Here is a 19,838-nt window from a genome sequence, read left to right as displayed (position 1 = left end):
ACCCGCGCGCATCTGACGGCGGGCATGGACTTCCAGACCCCAGACCACCAGGAGACAGTGACCACGGATGCCTCCCTGGAAGGGTGGGGAGCGCACACCGAAAATCTGCACGCGAGAGGCCTTTGGCTCCCGACGGAGAAGTCCCTCCATATCAACGTCCTGGAGCTCCGTGCAGTGTTCTGGGCCCTCAGGTCCTTCCTTCCGTCCCTCAAGGGCAAGGTGGTGAGGATCTTCACCGACAACACCACCACCATGTTTTACATCAGGAAACAGGGCGGAACCAGGTCCCCAGCACTGTCCAAGGAGGCGCAGGACCTGTGGCATTGGGCCGTCGCCCAAAGGATGTTTCTGGTGCCGTATCATCTGGCAGGGATAAAAAACACCATCGCCGACTCACTCAGCAGGGACCTGCGCTCGTGCCACGAGTGGGAACTACGGCAGGATCTAGTGGATCGCCTCTTTCGACGGTGGGGCACACCCCAGATCGACCTGTTCGCGACGGCGACGAACTCCAAGTGCCGGAGGTTCGCCAGCAGGTTTCCACAGGCGAGGAGCATGGGCGATGCTTTCTCGTTCCCCTGGGAGGGCCTGTTCCTCTACGCGTTCCCTCCTTTGCCACTGCTAATCCGGCTCGTCAACCAGCTCAAGAGGTCACGGTGCAGGATGATGCTCGTCGCACCTGCGTGGCCGAGGCAGATATGGTTCCCGGACCTTCTGGACTTGTCAGCGTCCCCACCAATCAAGCTGCCGGTGGACGCGGATCTACTCTCCAGGGAAGGAGGCGCCATCCTCCACCACGACCCTAAATCGCTGAACTTGCAGGCCTGGCTCCTGCAGCGCTAGAGTTTGGGGGATACGACATACCGGCCGACTGCAGAGAGGTTCTTGCAAAGGCCAGGGCGTCCTCGACTCTTAAATGCTACGGACACAAATGGAAGAGGTTCTCTGTCTGGTGCCACGCACAGAAGATTAACCCTCTGCGGATTACGGCTCCCCAGGTACTGCCGTACCTGCTGACGCTGGCCAAAGCTGGTCTGGCACACGCGTCCATCAAGATTCATCTTGCTGTGATCTCCCGATACACCAGAACCACGGGGCGGACGTCCTTGTGGTCTCATCATCTGGTGAAAGAGTTCATGAAGGGACTGTTCAGATCGTTCCCGCCGGTGAAGGCTCCGGCCCCGGCGTGGGAGCTCAACGTGGTGCTGACCAAGCTCATGGGACCTCCGTTCGAGCCTCTGCACTCGGCCCCGTTGAAGTTTCTGTCGTGGAAAACAGCGTTTCTTGTGGCCATCACCTCCGCACGACGGGTGGGAGAGATCCAGGCCCTTTCCTGCAAGGCCCCGTACTTGACTTTTCACGACACGAGGGTAGTGCTCAGGACGCACCCCTCCTTCATGCCCAAGGTACCGTCGGACTTCCATCTCAACGAACCCTTGGTGTTGCCTGTGTTCTTCCCGTCGCCTTCGTCGCCGGCTGAGAGGACTTTGCACTCGCTGGATGTGGCTAGAGCGCTGAAGTTCTACGTGGACCGCACGAAGTGTTTTCGGAAGACGTCACAACTCTTTGTGAACTTTGGACCTGTCAATCAGGGGAAGGCTCTCTCGAAGGCTTCCATTTCCAGATGGCTCTCCGGCTGTATCATGTACTGTCATCGGTTGGCAAACCGACCGCTGCCTGGCCGTCCGAGAGCCCATTCCACCAGAGCGATCGCAGCTACCACGGCGTTCCTTTCTGGTGTGCCCCTGCTGGACATATGTAGGGCTGCTACATGGAGGTCGACGCACACCTTCACGAAATTCTACTGCGTCGATCGGGATTCCAGGGAGGAGTCCAGGGTCGGCCAAGCAGTGCTGCGCAACCTGTTCGCCTCGGTGAGCCTGGTGAGGAGGTAAGATGCTTAATGTTGAGTTTGATGTAATGCTTAATGTTGAGCCTTTGCCACCTCCCGTGGTTGTGCATGTGTGTACTGCTATGTATTCTTTATTCATGAGCATGTGAATCCATGCCAGACCCCATGCTGGAGAAGGAACAAGTTACTTACCTGTAACTGTTGTTCTCCAGCATGGGTCTGGCATGGATTCACATGCGAACCCTCCCGCCTACCCCTCTGCGGCTCTTCACTTGGTCATACTGCCACTTCACGTGCTTCCAAATCTGAAGATGGCTGCCAGAGGCGGTGCTTAGGTAGAGGGCAGTCATTGGCTGTGGTCAGTATGACGCAGAGACCAGTGATTGGTTATTACTACGAAAGACAGATCAGAAACTAAACTGATACTGTTTTTTTTTTCTTTACCGAGGATTCCCAGCCTGACGACGGGGAATATTCATGAGCATGTGAATCCATGCCAGACCCATGCTGGAGAACAACAGTTACAGGTAAGTAACTTGTTCCTTCCCGCCATTTAGCTTGTGCCAGTTTGACTCCATCCAGACGGCTTCCAGGCAGTTTTGTAGCCTATCTCTTACATCACCCTGCTTCAGGTCTAATCTAAACATAATCTGTGTGTCATCTGCATATGAAAAGACCCTAAAGCCAACAAATAGATAAGAATCATCAGGGCTCGAATATATAAATTGAAAAGTAAGGGAGAAAGAGCTGAACCCTGTGGGACTCCGCAGGCGACCAAAACGGGGAACGAGAGATAGGGGTGAAGAGAAACTATTTGGGAGCATGAGGTCAAAAAAGCACAGAACCAGTCCAGTGCTGCCCCAGAAAACCCTGCCTCATTTAGCCTCACTATCAGTATCGTGTGATCAATAGCATCGAAAGCGGCCGACAGGCCCACAAGAATGAGGCATGTTGTGCCGCCATTGTTCCTGCTGCAGTTGGTGCATGAGGTGCCCCTGGCTAGCCATCTTGGTACCAAGAAGACTAAGCAGAGGCTCTCTACCCATTTCTAGTGGCCATGGATGGGAGTAGAAGTGGAGTCCCACTGCAAGACCTGCCCAACTTGTCAGTTGTCTGGCAAGATTGGAGGCAGTATCATTGCCCCACTGCAGCCGTTGCCAGTGGTTGGCATCGACATTGTCGGTCCCCTTTACCCTCCCACTTCAGGTGGACATCAGTTCATCCTGGTATTGATTGATCATGCCACCATGTACTTTTACTGCCAAGGTGGTTGCCAGGGCTCTCCTGGGCATTTTTACCCGTGTCGGATTCCCTAAGGAGGTTGTCTCTGACAGAGGATCCAACTTCATGTCGAGTTACATGAAAACCATGTGGAAAGAGTGAAGGGTAACCTACAAGTTCTCCACCTCTTACCATCCCCAGACCAATGGTCTGGTCGAGAGATTTAATAAAACTCTCAAGGGCATGCTAGGCGCTTTGGAAGAGCCCCTAAGGAGGAAATGGGATCTCCTCCTGCCATGCCTGCTGTTCACTTACAGAGAGGTACCTCAAGAGGGTGTTGGTTTCAGCCCCTTTTAGTTACTCTTTGGCCATCCAATGAGGGGGCCTCTCGCCTTAATCCGAGATGGTTTGGAAGCCACCCCTCAGGTCCTGCCAAGCAAGTGGGGGACTATGTGTTAGGCCACAGATGGAGGATGACACAGATGAGGGGTCAGGTGACAGCGAATCTCACGGCCAGCCAGGAATTGAACAAGTACTGGCATGACCTTAAAGCCTTGCAAGTGGATTGGACTCCAGGACAGGAGATCCTTGTTATGGAGCCTACCAAGCCTAGAGCTTTGGCAGATAAGTGGACTGGACCCTTCAGGATCATCTCCAAGATGGGCGGAGTCAATTATCAGGTTCACATGGGAATTCCCTGGGGTGGCCCCTCAGGTATTCCATGTTAACAGGCTCAAGCCTTTCCATAGGCAAGCCAAAGTCTCATGTCTCTTGCTGGCTTCAAAGCAAGAAGAGGATGAGAGTGATTCCTGATTTACTGCATAGCAACCCTGAGGATGGCTCAGTGGAGGGAGTGCATCTCCAGATCTGACGACAGAGCAGCAGAGGTCCTGAAGGGCTTTGCTCCAGTAGTATGCCTCTCTGTTCTCGCTGACACCAGGCCTTACACCGTGGTGTAGGCACGCAATTGACACTGGTGACAGTGTGCCTGTCAAAAGCAGGTGCTTCCATATGTCAGATACAGTTAAGAACCACATCCAGGCTGAGGTCGCCAAGATGTTGGATCTGTTTGTTATTGAACCCTCAACCAGTCCCCGGTCCAGTAGAGTGGTCCTTGTCCCCAAGGCAAGTTCCTAGGCAGTTACAAAGGATTGGAGGTTCTGTGTGGACTACCGAGGAGTCAATGCTGTCACCAAAACTGACACGCACCCATTGCCCAGGGCTGATGAGCTCATGGACACCATAGGTGCTGCCAAATTTGTGAGCACCTTTGACCTTACATCAGGCTATTGGTAAATAGCTCTGATGGACCATGCCAAGGAAAAGACTGCATTTTCAACACCTGAGGGACTCTACCAGTTTAGAGTCATGCCTTTTGGGTTGAAAAATGCACCTGCTACTGTCCAACGTTTAGTCAATCATGCACTCAGAGGGCTGGAGGCCTATTGTGTGGCCTACTTAGACGACATCACTGTCTACCGTTCCACTTGGGAAGAGCATTTGGCTCAATCTTGGAACGCTCTCCCATCAGATCTCAGAATGCAACAACCTTACCCTAAGTTTAGACGTAATGTACTCAAATGGCTACGAACAAATTACTCATAACCTGCTCAGCCCGTACCTAGAGAGTAACCCTTTTACTGATACCTGTTGCGCTCCATCACACTCTTTGTATTTGCTACTGACTATACCTATCGACTGAAATATTTATTACTTAATATGTGAGCACTAGCTTCCACCACTCTACTGTAACTGGAAGTGGCAGTAATTATATATTTCTGGTATGTATGTATATGCACTTGACATGCACTGTAACTAAGCTTTAAGTTTACTTGTACTGTTGCACCCAGGTGCCTAAGGTTTTGGTGTGCATTACCAAATAAATAAACAAACAAACAAACAAACTTGGATAAAGTGTTGCAGGCCTTGAAAAGGGCTAACCTCACTATCAAGGCCACCAAGTGCCAGGTAGCTCAGAGGAAAGTCACGTATCTTGGTCATGTGGTAGGAGGGGGTCAAATCCAACATCTCCCCATTAAGGTACAGGATGTACACGACTGGGAGACTCCCACTACTCAATCCCAGATGAGAACGTTTTTGGGCCTCACTGGGTACTATCGCAATTTCATGCCAGACTATGGAACCTCTGACAGCTCTGACTTTGCCCAAACAGCCAAGGAAGGTTAATTGGACTGAAGACTGTCAGAGGGCCTTTGATGGCTTGAAAGAAAGTCTGCGTAGGGCACCTGTGTTGTGTGCGCCTGACTACAGCAAACCCTTTATCGTACAGACTGATGCCTGAGACACCGGAATTGGAGCTGTCTTGTTCCAGTTAGATGACAAAGGGAGGGAACATCTGATATAAATCCTGAGTAGACAACTCAGGGGTAGAGAACTTAGGTGGGCTACTGTTGAAAAGGAATGTTTCAGTATAGTTTAGAGCCTTAGGTGTTTTAGGCCCTACCTTATAGGGTCTACCTTCAAGATCCAAGCAGACCATAAACCCTTGGAAGTGGCTTATGCAGATAAAGGGTGAAACCCCAAAACTGCTCAGATGGTCCATTAGCCTGCAAGGGCTAGACTTCAGCATAGACTAGGGAAGAGTCATGTTAATGAAGATGGCCTTTCCAGAAGGTATAATGACCTTCTGGATGAGAGCGTCAATCTCGTGGGAGATTAGACGCCCTAACCTCAGTCTGGGGAGGGCGACTGTGATGCTAGAAATGCATCATAGGGACAGGGCCCCTGAATCCTTGTCCTTTATTGCTTTTTATCATGTGGTCTGTCTTGTTTTCCACACAGGAGTTCATGTGGGACTCCTGGCGGTGCAGTTTTTCCTGTATTTGGTTTGGTGAACGGACCCTTGGGATACCCTTATGGCACCCATGGGTGGGAGTACGACCCTCTACTCATAGTGAATCTCATAGAGTATGTTTTTGGGCACCTGTGCGTGGCCCACAGAGCAGGGAACGGGCTGGTGGCAGCTCCGTGCTGAATTGACAGGTGCCCTGAGCGTCCTCCATTTTGGGATGCCCAGGACCTGTCATTGGAATCAGTGGATTCCTGATAGGAAAATAAGATGGCCCCTGTGGCCTCTTACTTTCTATCGGCTGTTATCTTACTTTTCCCAAAGTCCAGGGAAGCCCTGACTCCCTCCCTTCTCCCTGACTGGCTGTTGGGTGGAAGTTCCATATATGGTGTTGTGGGGAAGTCCAGGCCAGACTGGCTGGAGCCTTCCCAATGACTGTATGTTGTGAGTACGCCCGTGGGGTGGGACCTGGGTCAATGGAGTGTGTGACGAATACGCATTTCTTGTTGTGGATGTCTAGTATCTGGTGTGTGACACAAAGACTGAGAGAGCCCTGCCCGAAACTGGTATGAATGCAGTGTGTAGTGCTGAATGGCAGAGTGCTTGTCCGAATCCACATTCTGTGTTGTGAGTGTCTGGATGGAGAAGAATGGCCTGAATGCACTGTGCGCATGATTGGCTGCCTGACTGCCTGAATGCCCTTGTGAGTGATTGGTTGCCTGAGTGTGACCCGGCAGAGTGAATGGGAGATCAACAGTATATCTGGGGGCCCCCTCGCTGCTATAAATCGTTCAGAAGCTGAATTAGAAACTGACCCTGAAACTGATGCTTAACTTTGAAGCCCACTGGAAGAAGAACCACTGCTGCTGTCCTTCACTAATCTGAAAGCTGCTGTGCCTTCAAGGAACTGATCCAAGAGAGGACCTGGCTAGGAGACCTCTTCCCGAGCTACGAGGGACCATCATGCACCAGCTGATCTTTGCCAAAGCTCCATGGTAGACAGACCTACGAAAGGCTGCCGACCGGAGAAGGGGACCGACGAGGAGAATGAAGAGAAGCACCGGACAGCCGTCCACCATCGCCGACCACCGTCGCCGACCGGAGCCACCGTGCTCCCTTTGCCTAAGAACATTTGATCCAAGGACTCCCTTGTTCATCCACGCCGACCGTTTTCATCCTGCCGGAGAAAGTCAATATCCTCGATGACCGAGGAGAACCCGCTGGTGGGTTTCCCGCCACCCGAAGACCTCAGAGACACTGCCAAAGTTACTGAAGCCAGCCGTGGTCATGTCCCGTTCGCCGAAGCCAGACTTGGATGACTCGATGCCCTTGCTGGGCCAAAGTTCTTCATTCACTCTTTGCGACACTGAACATTCGTCCTCAAGGCACACTGCATGCCTCTTCTTCCGAGGACATGTACAAGCTTTCGTTAACGAGCACCGCAAAGATCAAAGCTGCTATCTCGACGACCACTGTTCACCTTTTTCTTCATCTCTGAAGTTCGACGACCCGTGGCTCCTGCCTGAAAGGGAGCGCACTGAAGAAGGGCCTACCGATTCCCCGACAAAAAACTCTACAACACAAGGTACATTTGGGTTGAAGAGCTATAGAAGAAGATAAGACTCTAATAGACAATATACGGACTGGGCTTGTGGTGCTTCTTCATTTACAGGTTGCCCAGGTGGGGGGGATTCTCATACCGAACTGTGCCTGACGGTAGGGGCTCAGTATTCGGCCAATTGTCTAACCAACTTATCTTCCTCCTAAAGTCTATGGTTGATATTGTTTGCTGTCTTGATTTGTATGCTATTTGAACAGAGTACAGTTTTTAATGGAATCAGAGTGATCGTGGTACCACCTAGAACTGTATATATTTACCATTTTAGAATTGTCAGAGCACAGAGTATGTTATTGTGATTGTGTATATAACGTGAACCTTATTTACATAAAGATCTGTGATTTCACTAACATAGTGTGTGGACATTCTTTTGTGGGGGCTTGGGGACTACACTGTACTAAGAACCAGCCCGTATAACCTCCTGAGAATTTAGGCCTTGATTGCTCGTCCATTGCTACCAACAAAAGAGAATCTTGGCTGGGGTCCTCTGTGCCTCTCCTCTGCCATATAGAGAGCAAGAGTACAGACACCCCCTCCAGTCTTTACACTAGGCACCCTTGTGAGATCCAATAATTGTTTCCTTCTATGCAGCGCCTTTCGGAGATAAGACCGCAAAGACCAACCCACCTTGGGGGTGTATGCCATTAATAAATAAAGAAATGCTGGACGGAATTGTACCAGGCCAGCCTCTCAATATTATTTTCAGTGTACAATTTCTAATTTGTTTGAATTTAACTGTTTTGCTTGTTGCTAATAATCACTTCTAGTTTTATTCCATCAGGAGGATGAACTATTTCAGACTCCAGTCCCTGGGTAGATTACTTGATACGTTGTCCCCTGTGGTTCCTAAGTCTCTCAACTAGTGTTTCACTCTCCAAAAATAATTTTAGATGCAATTGTGTGGTCAATGAACTACCCTCCCATGTTCCATCTCTTTCAGACCAAACACCCTACCGCTTTGACAGTAGAGTTGGGAACTACTGTTGACTCTGTGCTACCAGGATTCCTTCTATTTAGGGAGTGTTTAATCGTTTTCTTTTCCTTTTCACCTTCCCCTTGGCTTTGTGCATTTCCCTCATCTTTTCCACAGGCACACGCATTCTAGAGTTTGCATCAGTGTTAAGGCTTTGTGAAAATTTACAAGAGCTCTTTTTGTTAGACTTTAACTTAGTGGACTTCAACTCGCCTCCCTTCGCATTTGGATTCTATTGACATGATGACCACTTGGATCTGAGTGTTGGAGCACTACAGGCCTTGCACGATCTAACAGATGAGTTTTCATGCAGGTTCACTATTTCCTACTCAGACTGAGCCAAGGCTGTTTGTTCTTCATTGCTACGTACATGTTCTATGACCATGTTCCAATCTTTTGGCATTTTATTTAACTTTGTTTCCTTTCATTGACTATCAATACCCTTTATATGGTAAGGCTCATCTGGGGATATACTGTTATGCAAGTACACCACTATTTCTCTTAACATACTCAATTGGCTTTTGTCCTCATCCTTAATATGATCATATAGTCTTACGAGGGATTATAGGACCAAGTGAAATGCTGGTAAGGAATTTGTCTCAGCTGAGAAGGAAGGCTGCAGAGATGATGTATAGTTGTCAGTCCCTGAGTATTCTGTGGCCAGCCAGAAGAAGTACTTGATAGCTCTGTTGCTAAAGGGGAGTGCTCTTCCTATCAAAACTATGGGCCTCATTACAACTCCGGCGGTAGCCGTGCCGGCAAAACCAGCACGGCTGCTGCCAAAGTTGCATTTTTACTGGTATCCGCGAATGGGCAAGAACCGGGTCATGCCGAGTTCGGCGGACCCGGTAATTGCCCATTTGCGGGTGCCGGCAATAAGGGACTCCCCATCCCCATTCGGCCTCAAAGGGCTGAATGGGAATCTGGAGCTCGGATGAACCGGCACCATTAAAAATGGTGCCGGTGCATCCGACATGCTGTGCTCGTGGGTGCCGCTCTGCCCGCCAGGTCAGACCTGGCGGGCTGACAGGCTCCTGCGAGCACAGCTCGTAGTATGGCGGTCCAGGAACTACGGTACCGGCATGCTTACCGGTACCGTAGTTCCCGGACCGCCATGCTTATAATGAGGCCCTATAACTAAGGTGCTCGTCAATAGTGAAAACACAAATAATTCTTGGTTCAAACCTATCCGTTAAATTGGCCCTACCACTTTGAAAAATATAAAATAAAAAACTTGTCAGAGTCCCTGCACTCAAAGTGGTTTCAGCCCAATCTCTCTCGGCCATCCCAGGAGCCTTTCCTGGTTCTGGATTCAATAAGTGTCTGTAGAAAAATAATTATCGCTACTTTTAACAAGTGTTGACAGTCTCTCAAAGTTCCAAAGTTTCCAAAAATTCCTTTAAGCAAGTCTCAAGTCCCTGAAAAAAACAACGTGACCCAATTTCTTTAAGTGGAGTGATATTTCTCTTATCCCTGAACTCCCCCTGCTCCGTTCACATTTTGGGAGTCTCTGTGCTCCCCAGGAATTTGTTCTTCACTGTGTTTATCGGGCCTCTCCATCCCACTTGAGTTCTGCTGTCCCAATGTCTATCTTATCATTCTGGGGCATTGGTATGTGGCTCTCTTAGCTTTTCAGAGTTTCTCTGAGCCGTTTGGTGGATTACCACCCTTGGGTTTTGTGGGTTCCCGTAACCTCTCTTTTTCTTGTATCTTCTATCTTTCTGGGACTCTCTGTGTCTCTCTGACCATAGTAGTTTAGGACAATCCGCCTTCCGCTCATTTAATTTCCTCCTCTCTCTGCCCCCCTCTGCCAGGGACAACCTAGATACCTTCTGTTCCATTGGGTTTGTTCCAGTAAGGCAGCATTTCTTTGAAAGCTGTGGCAATCCCCATGATTTACAGGTTTTCCAGTCTGGACACGAGTAGGCTTTCTGTTTCATTTGTTTCATCGTCGCTCCACTCTTGGGCTTTCTCATTGAGAGCAGAGGATTTGCTCCTCCCTCGGTTCCTTGTTTCCAGTGGTGGTTTACGGGCACCGTGCTCATCAGGTCCTCCTTGTGGTCGAGCCTCTAGGTACAACTTACCTTGAGCTGCCTTTGCCTCTCCGTCTTTGCACTCTCTTCAGTCGCGTCGGCAGCTTCTCTCTTCCGTGTCGGTCTCTGCCCATGCCATAGCCAGCTCCGCTCTGCAGCACAGCTTCTGCCCTCAATGATGTTCTCACGTTGGAGGCTCACCTCTGCCTAGCGTTTCTCAATCTCCATCCAAGGGCAGTCAGCCCTTTATTCTTGTTTTGCAACTTCAAAGAGGCGTATTGTTTATTGTCAGCTGTTAAGCTCCTGAAGAATCCAGCATTATCCTGAGCCAAGCACATTGAGGTAAAGTTAACATTGTTTTGAGTCCCATATGTCCATGCAACTTCAGCTTCTTTTATTCCTATGTATGCAGACACTACCTTGGGTATAGGGAGTTCCCCATGGGAATGGAAGTCCTTTTCCCCTTGAGGGTATTCACTCCCAGTGAGGTCCTGCTTTCCAATCCCCTAGGGAGGGTTTTGCTGAGCGGGCTCACCTCCCTATGTAAAACCACCAGATGTCCACACTCTTGTGGAACTCTCCCGTCCCCTGCACACCCAATCAATTGTGAAAACAATCAATAATTTAACAATTGTAACAATTTGTTTTTGAAAAATGTTTGTGAAAAACAATTTAAGACAATGATTATGTTAAAAAAAAATAACCATCAATTTAATGTTGCTATCAAATACAAGCTACACATTTGCATATTGATTCATTAGATGTTTATCATCTATACTGATGCAATTTCAACTTTACTTATTACGCGTGGACATACACATTTATCTGTCACACTCAATTTAGGCACAATATTCTTCGTGGGCACACAGTATGTTTAACACATTTTCTATTAATCATAGAGAGCGTGAACATACATTACTCGACGCGTTTCGGGTTGGTTTTGTCCCCCTCTTTCTATTACTCCTTTTGTTCTTCACCTATAATATATAATTCAATATTCAGTACAACATTCAGTTTTCATCTTAATTGGTCTCTGTCATGTTCTTTTTGTTGACCATATCTATAATAATAATCACATGGATGTTCAATGTCAAATCTCCTATCTTGATAATGATGGGGGTCTTTTCAAAGAATAACCAAAAAGTTGTATTTAGAGCATGTTTGGTTTGCAACCTGTAGAAATAATAGAAAAACGGTAGAGAAAAACTAAATTAAAATCGGAGAATGAGTCCTGAATTCTAGTTAAAAAAGTTCTTAACTAGAACCCTTATCCAAGCCCGCATCTCTGCGGCATCTAACAACTCGGCCAAACTCTTTAAAATCTGCAAGGAGCTTGCCAACCCTGCTGCAGTCTCTACCTCTCCTGTCCCCTCCCAGGCCCTCTGTACTGCACTGGCCTCTCACTTCATCTCTAAAACTCAGGACATCCTTTCCTCACTCTCTGTTAAGCTTTGATTCAAGACAATTGAACAAAATGAACACCAGAGAATAAAGCAAGGTTTGTAAAGGATACAGGCTGGTAGTAATAAAAGGATACACTCGAAGACTTCTTCCAACAGGAACGTCGGAGGTAGGACGTAGCGTATCAAAAAGAGAACCTTCTAACTAATGTCACTCTCTGACTAGTACGATCTACAGTCAGATAGAGCTATTAGTGGGAAGGGCATGAGTGGACCAAGATTCACCAAGCTGTAGAAAAAGAGGAGCTATTTAGAATTCTATTTGCAAAGTAGGACAATATGAACCTATGTTGTAAGCACTGACCTGTAGATGCAGCCAAGGAAGTCCTAGGAAGTCCAAAGAATCCAAGGAAACAACGGCAAGGGAAGGGTAGTGAGGGTTCTGACCCGAGCGAAACGAGGGCCGCACTAGAGACGGGTTGGTGCACACGCAGGAGAGCGTCCACAGTCCCGTGCACATGTAGAAGATGTGAGGAAAGTCTTGATCCTGGAAGGTATGTCCAAGCCGTAGAAGTTCAGTAAGTAAGGTAGAGCTGAGTCTTGGTAGACTGGAGCGGAGTAGAATGCAGAGTTGGCCTCTGCAAGGTCTAAAATGGAGCAGTCTGCAGAGCGGGACTCTGCAGGGTCTGAAATCGGTAGAAGCAGAGCGGGTTTAAGGTGTATCCTGGAAATAGGGCTGTGCGGCGACTCCGTCGGGAAGAGCAGAGGACTGCCGTCTAGAGCACGGATGAGACCGAGCTTAAGGAGGAACTGGAGTAGCGGGAAAACTGCGTCGGAACGCAGGAAGGCAACCGTGCCTAGATGAGTACGGCAACTGCAAGGTAACAGTAGCAGAAATCTCCGATATAAATGCCTTGGAAGGCAGGTGTCTGCGAGAAACAGCAGACAAACTCCGGAACGCGAGGATCATAAACAACGATCAGAAGCGCATGTGTGAAGCTTCCGCTTCCTTAAATGGGGTCAGCTGACATGCGTACGCACGTAGACGTCACTGCACTGGTCATGTGATGAGTAATTTAGTGATAGCGTTTCCCGGACAGCTTCCACTGAGTATAGAACGGTCTAGCCGTTCTCAAAGCTGATGACACCGGGAAACCGGAACGTGTAGGTGTAGCAATGGAGCCGGATGGGGAGGCAGGTATTACAGTACCATCCCCCAAAGAACGCCCCACCCCTCTCACCGCATGGAAGCGACGCAACAACACAGGGGCATGGATATTTGACAAAGGCTCCCAGGACCGATCTTCCGGACCGTAGCCTTTCCAATCAATGAGATAGTGAGGACTTCCGGATCGCATTCTCATACCTAGAATAGCACGAACCTCATATTCATTGGTGCCTTTCACAGAAACCGCCAAAGGTCGGACAGGCAACCGGGTTCTCGATGCACACGGTTTGACCAATGACACATGAAACACCGGGTGTACCCGCCAGCGTGCGGGCAGATCCAACCGAACAGCAACAGGGTTGATAACCTGTGTGATCTTGTATAGCCCGATAAAACGAGGCAGCAGTTTTCTTTTCCCTGGGATCCTTAGATTTCTGGTAGACAACCAGACAGACATACCAGCTGCGTATCGTGGGGCCGCCGTACGGTGCCGGTCAGCATAGTATTTTGCCCTGGTTTGGGCCTTCAATAGATGTCCCCTCAGACTGATATGAAGGGAGGCCAGGGTTTTCAATCTGTCAGTCGCCTCAGGCACCGTGTCGGACAGTTCCAAATCCATCGGAATGGATCGCGGGTGTTGTCCGTAGAGAGCATAAAACGGGGACATACCCGAGGAGGAATGGCAAGAGTTATTGTAGGCGAACTCAGCTGCTGGCAACATTAAAAACCAAGAAGACTGGTATTGAAGGCAAAGACAGCGTAAGTATTGTTCCATGGTACCGTTAGCCCGTTCTGTCTGCCCATCAGTTTGAGGATGATAGGAACTGGACATGCGATCCTCCATGAGTAGGGCAGACGTTAGTGCTTTCCAGAATCGGGATGCAAATTGCGAGCCCCTGTCTGTGATAATAACCGAGGGCAAACCAAAAAACCGGAAGACGTGCTTCAGGAACATATCGGCCAGATCTTTAGCAGTAGGAATACCTTGAGTAGGTACGAACAAGGCCATTTTAGTGAAGTAATCGACTACTACCCAGACCGTGTCGTAACCTTGGACAGAAGGCAGTTCGACTACAAAGTCCATGGAAACCATGAACCAGGGTCTGTGAGGAACCGGTAACGGTCGTAGCAATCCCATAGGTTTACTCTGTGTTTTTTTACATTGTGCACATAGGGCACACGAGGAGACGTAATCCACAACATCTCTAGACATCTTGGGCCACCAGCACCATCGTCGTAGAAGTTCCAACGTTTTCCTTTGACCCGGATGAGCTGCGACCAGAGAATCGTGACCCCAATGCAAAGCCTTGGTACGCGTTTCCTCTGTCGGTAAGTACAGGAGTCCGTTCATGAACGGAAGACCTCTTTTGACATCGAGATGAAGGTCATGTATCTCCCGGGAATGAAGATTAACCCACTCTAGTATATCCTTCTTTAATGTAGGTTAAACAGAACAACCACAGACTACATGGTCTGCCAAGAGAAGCGGTTTAGTGCTGTCTGAGTCGTCCTCCCCAGAGTGCAGACGGGATAAAGCGTCGGCCTTGGTATGGTCTCTTGCGGGTCTGTAGGAGATGCGGAAGTCAAACTGGGCAAAAAACGAGTGCCAGCGGGCCTGGCGGGCAGTAAGGCATTTCATGGTTTTGATGGCCTGTAGATTGCGGTGATCGGAGTAGACAGTCACCGGGTGTTTTGCACCAAGAAGATGGTGACGCCATGCGAGCAACGCGTCTTTGATGGCCAGCAATTCTTTCTCGGTCACCGTGTAGTTCTTCTCGTATGAGGCTAGTTTGCGGGAAAAAAACGCCACTGGGTGTTCCACCCCGGAATCTTTGCATACCTGATAAAGGATTGCACCTACGGCCAAATTAGAAGCATCCGCCTCGATGATGTATGGCAGATCAGGATCCGGGTGCTGCAGGATCGGAGCCGTGGTAAAAGCCTCTTTGAGCAGATCGAATGCCCTCTGAGCCTCTGTGGTCCAGTGAAATGGAGCCTTAGGACTGGTTAGCGCGGTAAGCGGTGCCACCACTCTTGAGAAGGAGTGGATAAAGCGTCTATAAAAGTTTGCAAATCCAAGAAAAGACTGCAAGGATTTGTTGGAAACAGGTACCGGCCAGTCCAAGATGGCTTTTACCTTGGATCGACTCATTCTGACTGGTAATCTCATGATTGGTAATATCATACCCCAGGAATTCCACGTCCTGTGAGTGGAAGACACATTTCTCTGCCTTGACAAAGAGATGGTTCTCTCTTAGTCTTTGAAGTACCTTGGATACATGCTGTAGGTGTTCCTGTAAGGATGTAGAGTATATCAGAATGTCATCCAGGTAAATAACCACAAACTGATCCATGTAGTCACTGAATATATCGTTCATAAAGAACTGAAAAGTTGCGGGGGCGTTGCACAGGCCGAAGGGCATGACAAGGTATTCATATAAACCATGTCGGGTTTTGAAGGCGGTCTTCCACTCATCTCCTGCCCTAATCCTTACAAGATTGTAAGCACCCCTCAAGTCTAGTTTAGAAAAAACCACTGAAGAGCCCAACTGATCCAACAGGACGTCAATCAAAGGTAGGGGATACTGGTTTTTAACCGTTATGGCATTTAGAGCCCTGTAGTCAATGCAGGGTCTTAAGTCCCCTTCTTTTTTAGGGACGAAAAACAAAGGAGAAGCAGCCGGGGACTGAGACGGGCGAATAAACCCAGCCTGAAGTGCTTTGTTGATGTAGTCCCTCAGGACAGCGTCTTCCTGTTTGGTAAGGGAATAAACCCGACCGGTAGGTGTTTTGGCTCCAGGAATCAATTCGATAGGACAATCGTATTGACGATGCGGCGGCAACACCTCAGCCTTGCCTTTGTCGAACACATCAGCAAACTGTCGATATTCTGGAGGTATCAATGGTTTAGGTGATGTCATAGCATTTATCCTGGACAACCCTTCGAGAAAAGCCAAGACAGGGGTATTATGAACCCCACCGGAATCCAGAAAGCAGTGTTCATTACAATGGTCCGAAGGGTACTGGATATGACCGGTAACCCAATCGATCACAGGGTTGTGTAGCTTCAGCCAAGATAGACCCAGAATCACTGGATATTGGGGTGCCGTAATTATGTCAAATACCATCTTTTCAGTATGACCATCAGGTAAGGTGACCGTTATAGGCATTGTTTCCTCCGTTACCAGACCAGAAGATAGTGCAGAACCATCGACCGTTTTAACTGACTCGGGTACCGGTTTAGTAGACATAGGAATAGATGATAGTCTGGCGAAAGCAATATCCATGTAGCTGTTCGTTGCACCGGAATCTATCATGGCTTGGGTCTGAACAGTGGTGTCGTTGAAGCATAAAGACATTACTACGGAAATGGAAGCAGTAAGTGACAAAGCGGAGTCCGTCTTGGTACCCGGCATAGGGACTCCCACTATTGCCGAGCTCTGGCGTTTCCCGGCTTTTTTGTTGGCCTTTTAGGGCAAGCAACCAGTAAATGCTCCGCTGAACCGCAGTACATGCATACGTTATTCTTGCGACGGTTTTCTCGCTCAGCGGTGGATAACCGGCCCCGAATAGCGCCTATTTGCATGGGTTCAGGTTCGCCAGAAGAGGGCTGAGAAACTCCTGGAAGATTTGGTGAGGACAGGAAGGGTTTCTTTTCGCCTTTTCTGGCGGTTCTCCGAGCATCGATTTGTAGAACAAGATCGATCAACTCCATGTATGCTGAGGGTAAAACAGGGACTGTTGACAAGGCGTCTTTCAATTCCTCAGACAGTCCTTTATAGAAGAGTGCAGTCCTCTTATCGTCTGGCCATTGTGTTTCTGCTGTCAACTGGTTGAATCGTGCCAGATAGGCCACTAAAGATTGGCTACCCTGTTGTAGATTCAACAGTTCTAAATCGGTGGCCTGAGTAGAATACCTCATGTCGAAAACCCTGCTCATGGCTGACAACAGCTCATCGCAGTCATATAGCAGAGGGCTATTGGTCTCCAACAATGGATTCGCCCATGCAGCAGCAGTGCCCCCCAAATGCGACAATACGAAAGCCGCTTTGGTTGTCAAATCCGGAAACGAATTGGGTCTACACAAGAATTGGAGACGACACTGATTAACGAACGTGCGATAGTTCTTTGGGTCTCCAGTAAACCTTTCAGGTGGAGCCAGAGGAAACTGGGTTGGCATCAACACCTGGACAGTTTCCCTTTGCGGTACAGACGCGCCTGAGGTAGAGGCAACGGGAACTGGGGCAGCCCTTCCTAGTGAGGAAGTATGTATGGCGTCTTGCATTACGTCCATACGATGGTGCATGGTGTCCTGAGCAGTGATCATTTCTTGCCTTAAATCAGACACCAATTGGGTGAGAACAGACAGAGGATCAGACTCCTCCAACATGGCGTCTGATTCTGTTAAGCTTTGATTCAAGACAATTGAACAAAATGAACACCAGAGAATAAAGCAAGGTTTGTAAAGGATACAGGCTGGTAGTAATAAAAGGATACACTCGAAGACTTCTTCCAACAGGAACGTCGGAGGTAGGACGTAGCGTATCAAAAAGAGAACCTTCTAACTAATGTCACTCTCTGACTAGTACGATCTACAGTCAGATAGAGCTATTAGTGGGAAGGGCATGAGTGGACCAAGATTCACCAAGCTGTAGAAAAAGAGGAGCTATTTAGAATTCTATTTGCAAAGTAGGACAATATGAACCTATGTTGTAAGCACTGACCTGTAGATGCAGCCAAGGAAGTCCTAGGAAGTCCAAAGAATCCAAGGAAACAACGGCAAGGGAAGGGTAGTGAGGGTTCTGACCCGAGCGAAACGAGGGCCGCACTAGAGACGGGTTGGTGCACACGCAGGAGAGCGTCCACAGTCCCGTGCACATGTAGAAGATGTGAGGAAAGTCTTGATCCTGGAAGGTATGTCCAAGCCGTAGAAGTTCGGTAAGTAAGGTAGAGCTGAGTCTTGGTAGACTGGAGCGGAGTAGAATGCAGAGTTGGCCTCTGCAAGGTCTAAAATGGAGCAGTCTGCAGAGCGGGACTCTGCAGGGTCTGAAATCGGTAGAAGCAGAGCGGGTTTAAGGTGTATCCTGGTAATAGGGCTGTGCGGCGACTCCGTCGGGAAGAGCAGAGGACTGCCGTCTAGAGCACGGATGAGACCGAGCTTAAGGAGGAACTGGAGTAGCGGGAAAACTGCGTCGGAACGCAGGAAGGCAACCGTGCCTAGATGAGTACGGCAACTGCAAGGTAACAGTAGCAGAAATCTCCGATATAAATGCCTTGGAAGGCAGGTGTCTGCGAGAAACAGCAGACAAGCTCCGGAACGCGAGGATCATAAACAACGATCAGAAGCGCATGTGTGAAGCTTCCGCTTCCTTAAATGGGGTCAGCTGACATGCGTACGCACGTAGACGGCACTGCGCTGGTCATGTGATGAGTAATTTAGCGATAGCGTTTCCCGGACAGCTTCCACTGAGTATAGAACGGTCTAGCCGTTCTCAAAGCTGATGACACCGGGAAACCGGAACGTGTAGGTGTAGCAATGGAGCCGGATGGGGAGGCAGGTATGACACTCTCCTCCTACCACCTCCCTCCCTCTCTGCCAGGCTCTTCCTCTGGCCCTTCTGCAGCCACCCCTCCTCCCTCCTTCTCTGCCTTTCCCCTTTTTTCTGCTGACGAAGTTTCCAGACAAGTCCGATCTATGAAAGTCTCGTCTAAACAGGTTCACCCTTGTTCCTCCAAAACTATCAAGGACCACATTGGACTCCCTGGCTCCTGCCCTGGCTGACTTTTGCAACCACTCCTTCGCCTCTGGAGCCTTCCCATCCCCCCTTAAGCACTCTCTTGTGCACCCTCTTCTTAAGAAACCCTCTTCTGACCCCTCCTGCCCGGCTAACTATCGCCCAATCTCCATCACTCCCTTCCTGGGCAAGCTCCTGGAGAAACTGACCATCTCCCAGCTTAACCTCCATGCTGAATCTGTTGGCAGTCTTCATGACCATCAATCTGGCTGTCAGAAGCACGGAAACTGCTCTCCTGAACATCCGTGAGGACCTGCTCTTGGACCTCGACTCCAACACTCCGTGTGTTCTCATTCTGCTCGATCTCTCTTCTGCCTTTGACACTGTCAACCATGCCATCCTGCTCAACCGTCTCTGTGATAACCTGGGTATCACTGGTCAGGCTCTGGCGTGGCTGACCTCTTTCCTCTCCAATCGACCCTCCCAGGTCCAACTCGGGTCATTCCTCTCTGACATCTTTTTCTCCACCTGTGGTGTCCCCCAGGGATCTAATCTCTCCCCCTGGCTGTTCAACCAGTATCTGGCACTCCTTGCCCACCGCATCGCCGCTCTCTGCCCCAACTTTCAGTGCTATGCGGACGATACCCAGGTCATTTTCAGGCTACCCTCGGCCTCCTCATCTCCCTCCCTCATCTCTGACTGTCTGTCTGCTATCCAGGAATGGTGTGCCGCCAATGACCTCTGCCTTAATGCCAGTAAGACTGAGATTATGCTCATCGGCACACCCACTCCCTCCTTCCCTGCAGCTCTCTGGCCGGCCTCTCTTGGCCCTCTTCCTGCTCCGACCTGCAAGGCAAAAAACCTCGGGGTTATCTTCGACTCCACACTCTCCTTCTCTCCTCATATATCTGACGTCTCTAAGAAGTCACACTACCAGCTGCACCTCCTCAGAGGTATTCTTCCCTTCCTCTCCTTCCCCCAGAAGCTCGCTGTCTCCCGAGCCCTGGTTCTCTTAAAGCTGGACTACTG

This window comes from Ambystoma mexicanum, chromosome 10 (genome assembly GCF_040938575.1).
Source record: "Ambystoma mexicanum isolate Mex_15411 chromosome 10, UKY_AmexF1_1, whole genome shotgun sequence".
In the NCBI taxonomy this organism is placed as follows: domain Eukaryota; kingdom Metazoa; phylum Chordata; class Amphibia; order Caudata; family Ambystomatidae; genus Ambystoma; species Ambystoma mexicanum.
This window is presented reverse-complemented; position numbering follows the sequence as displayed.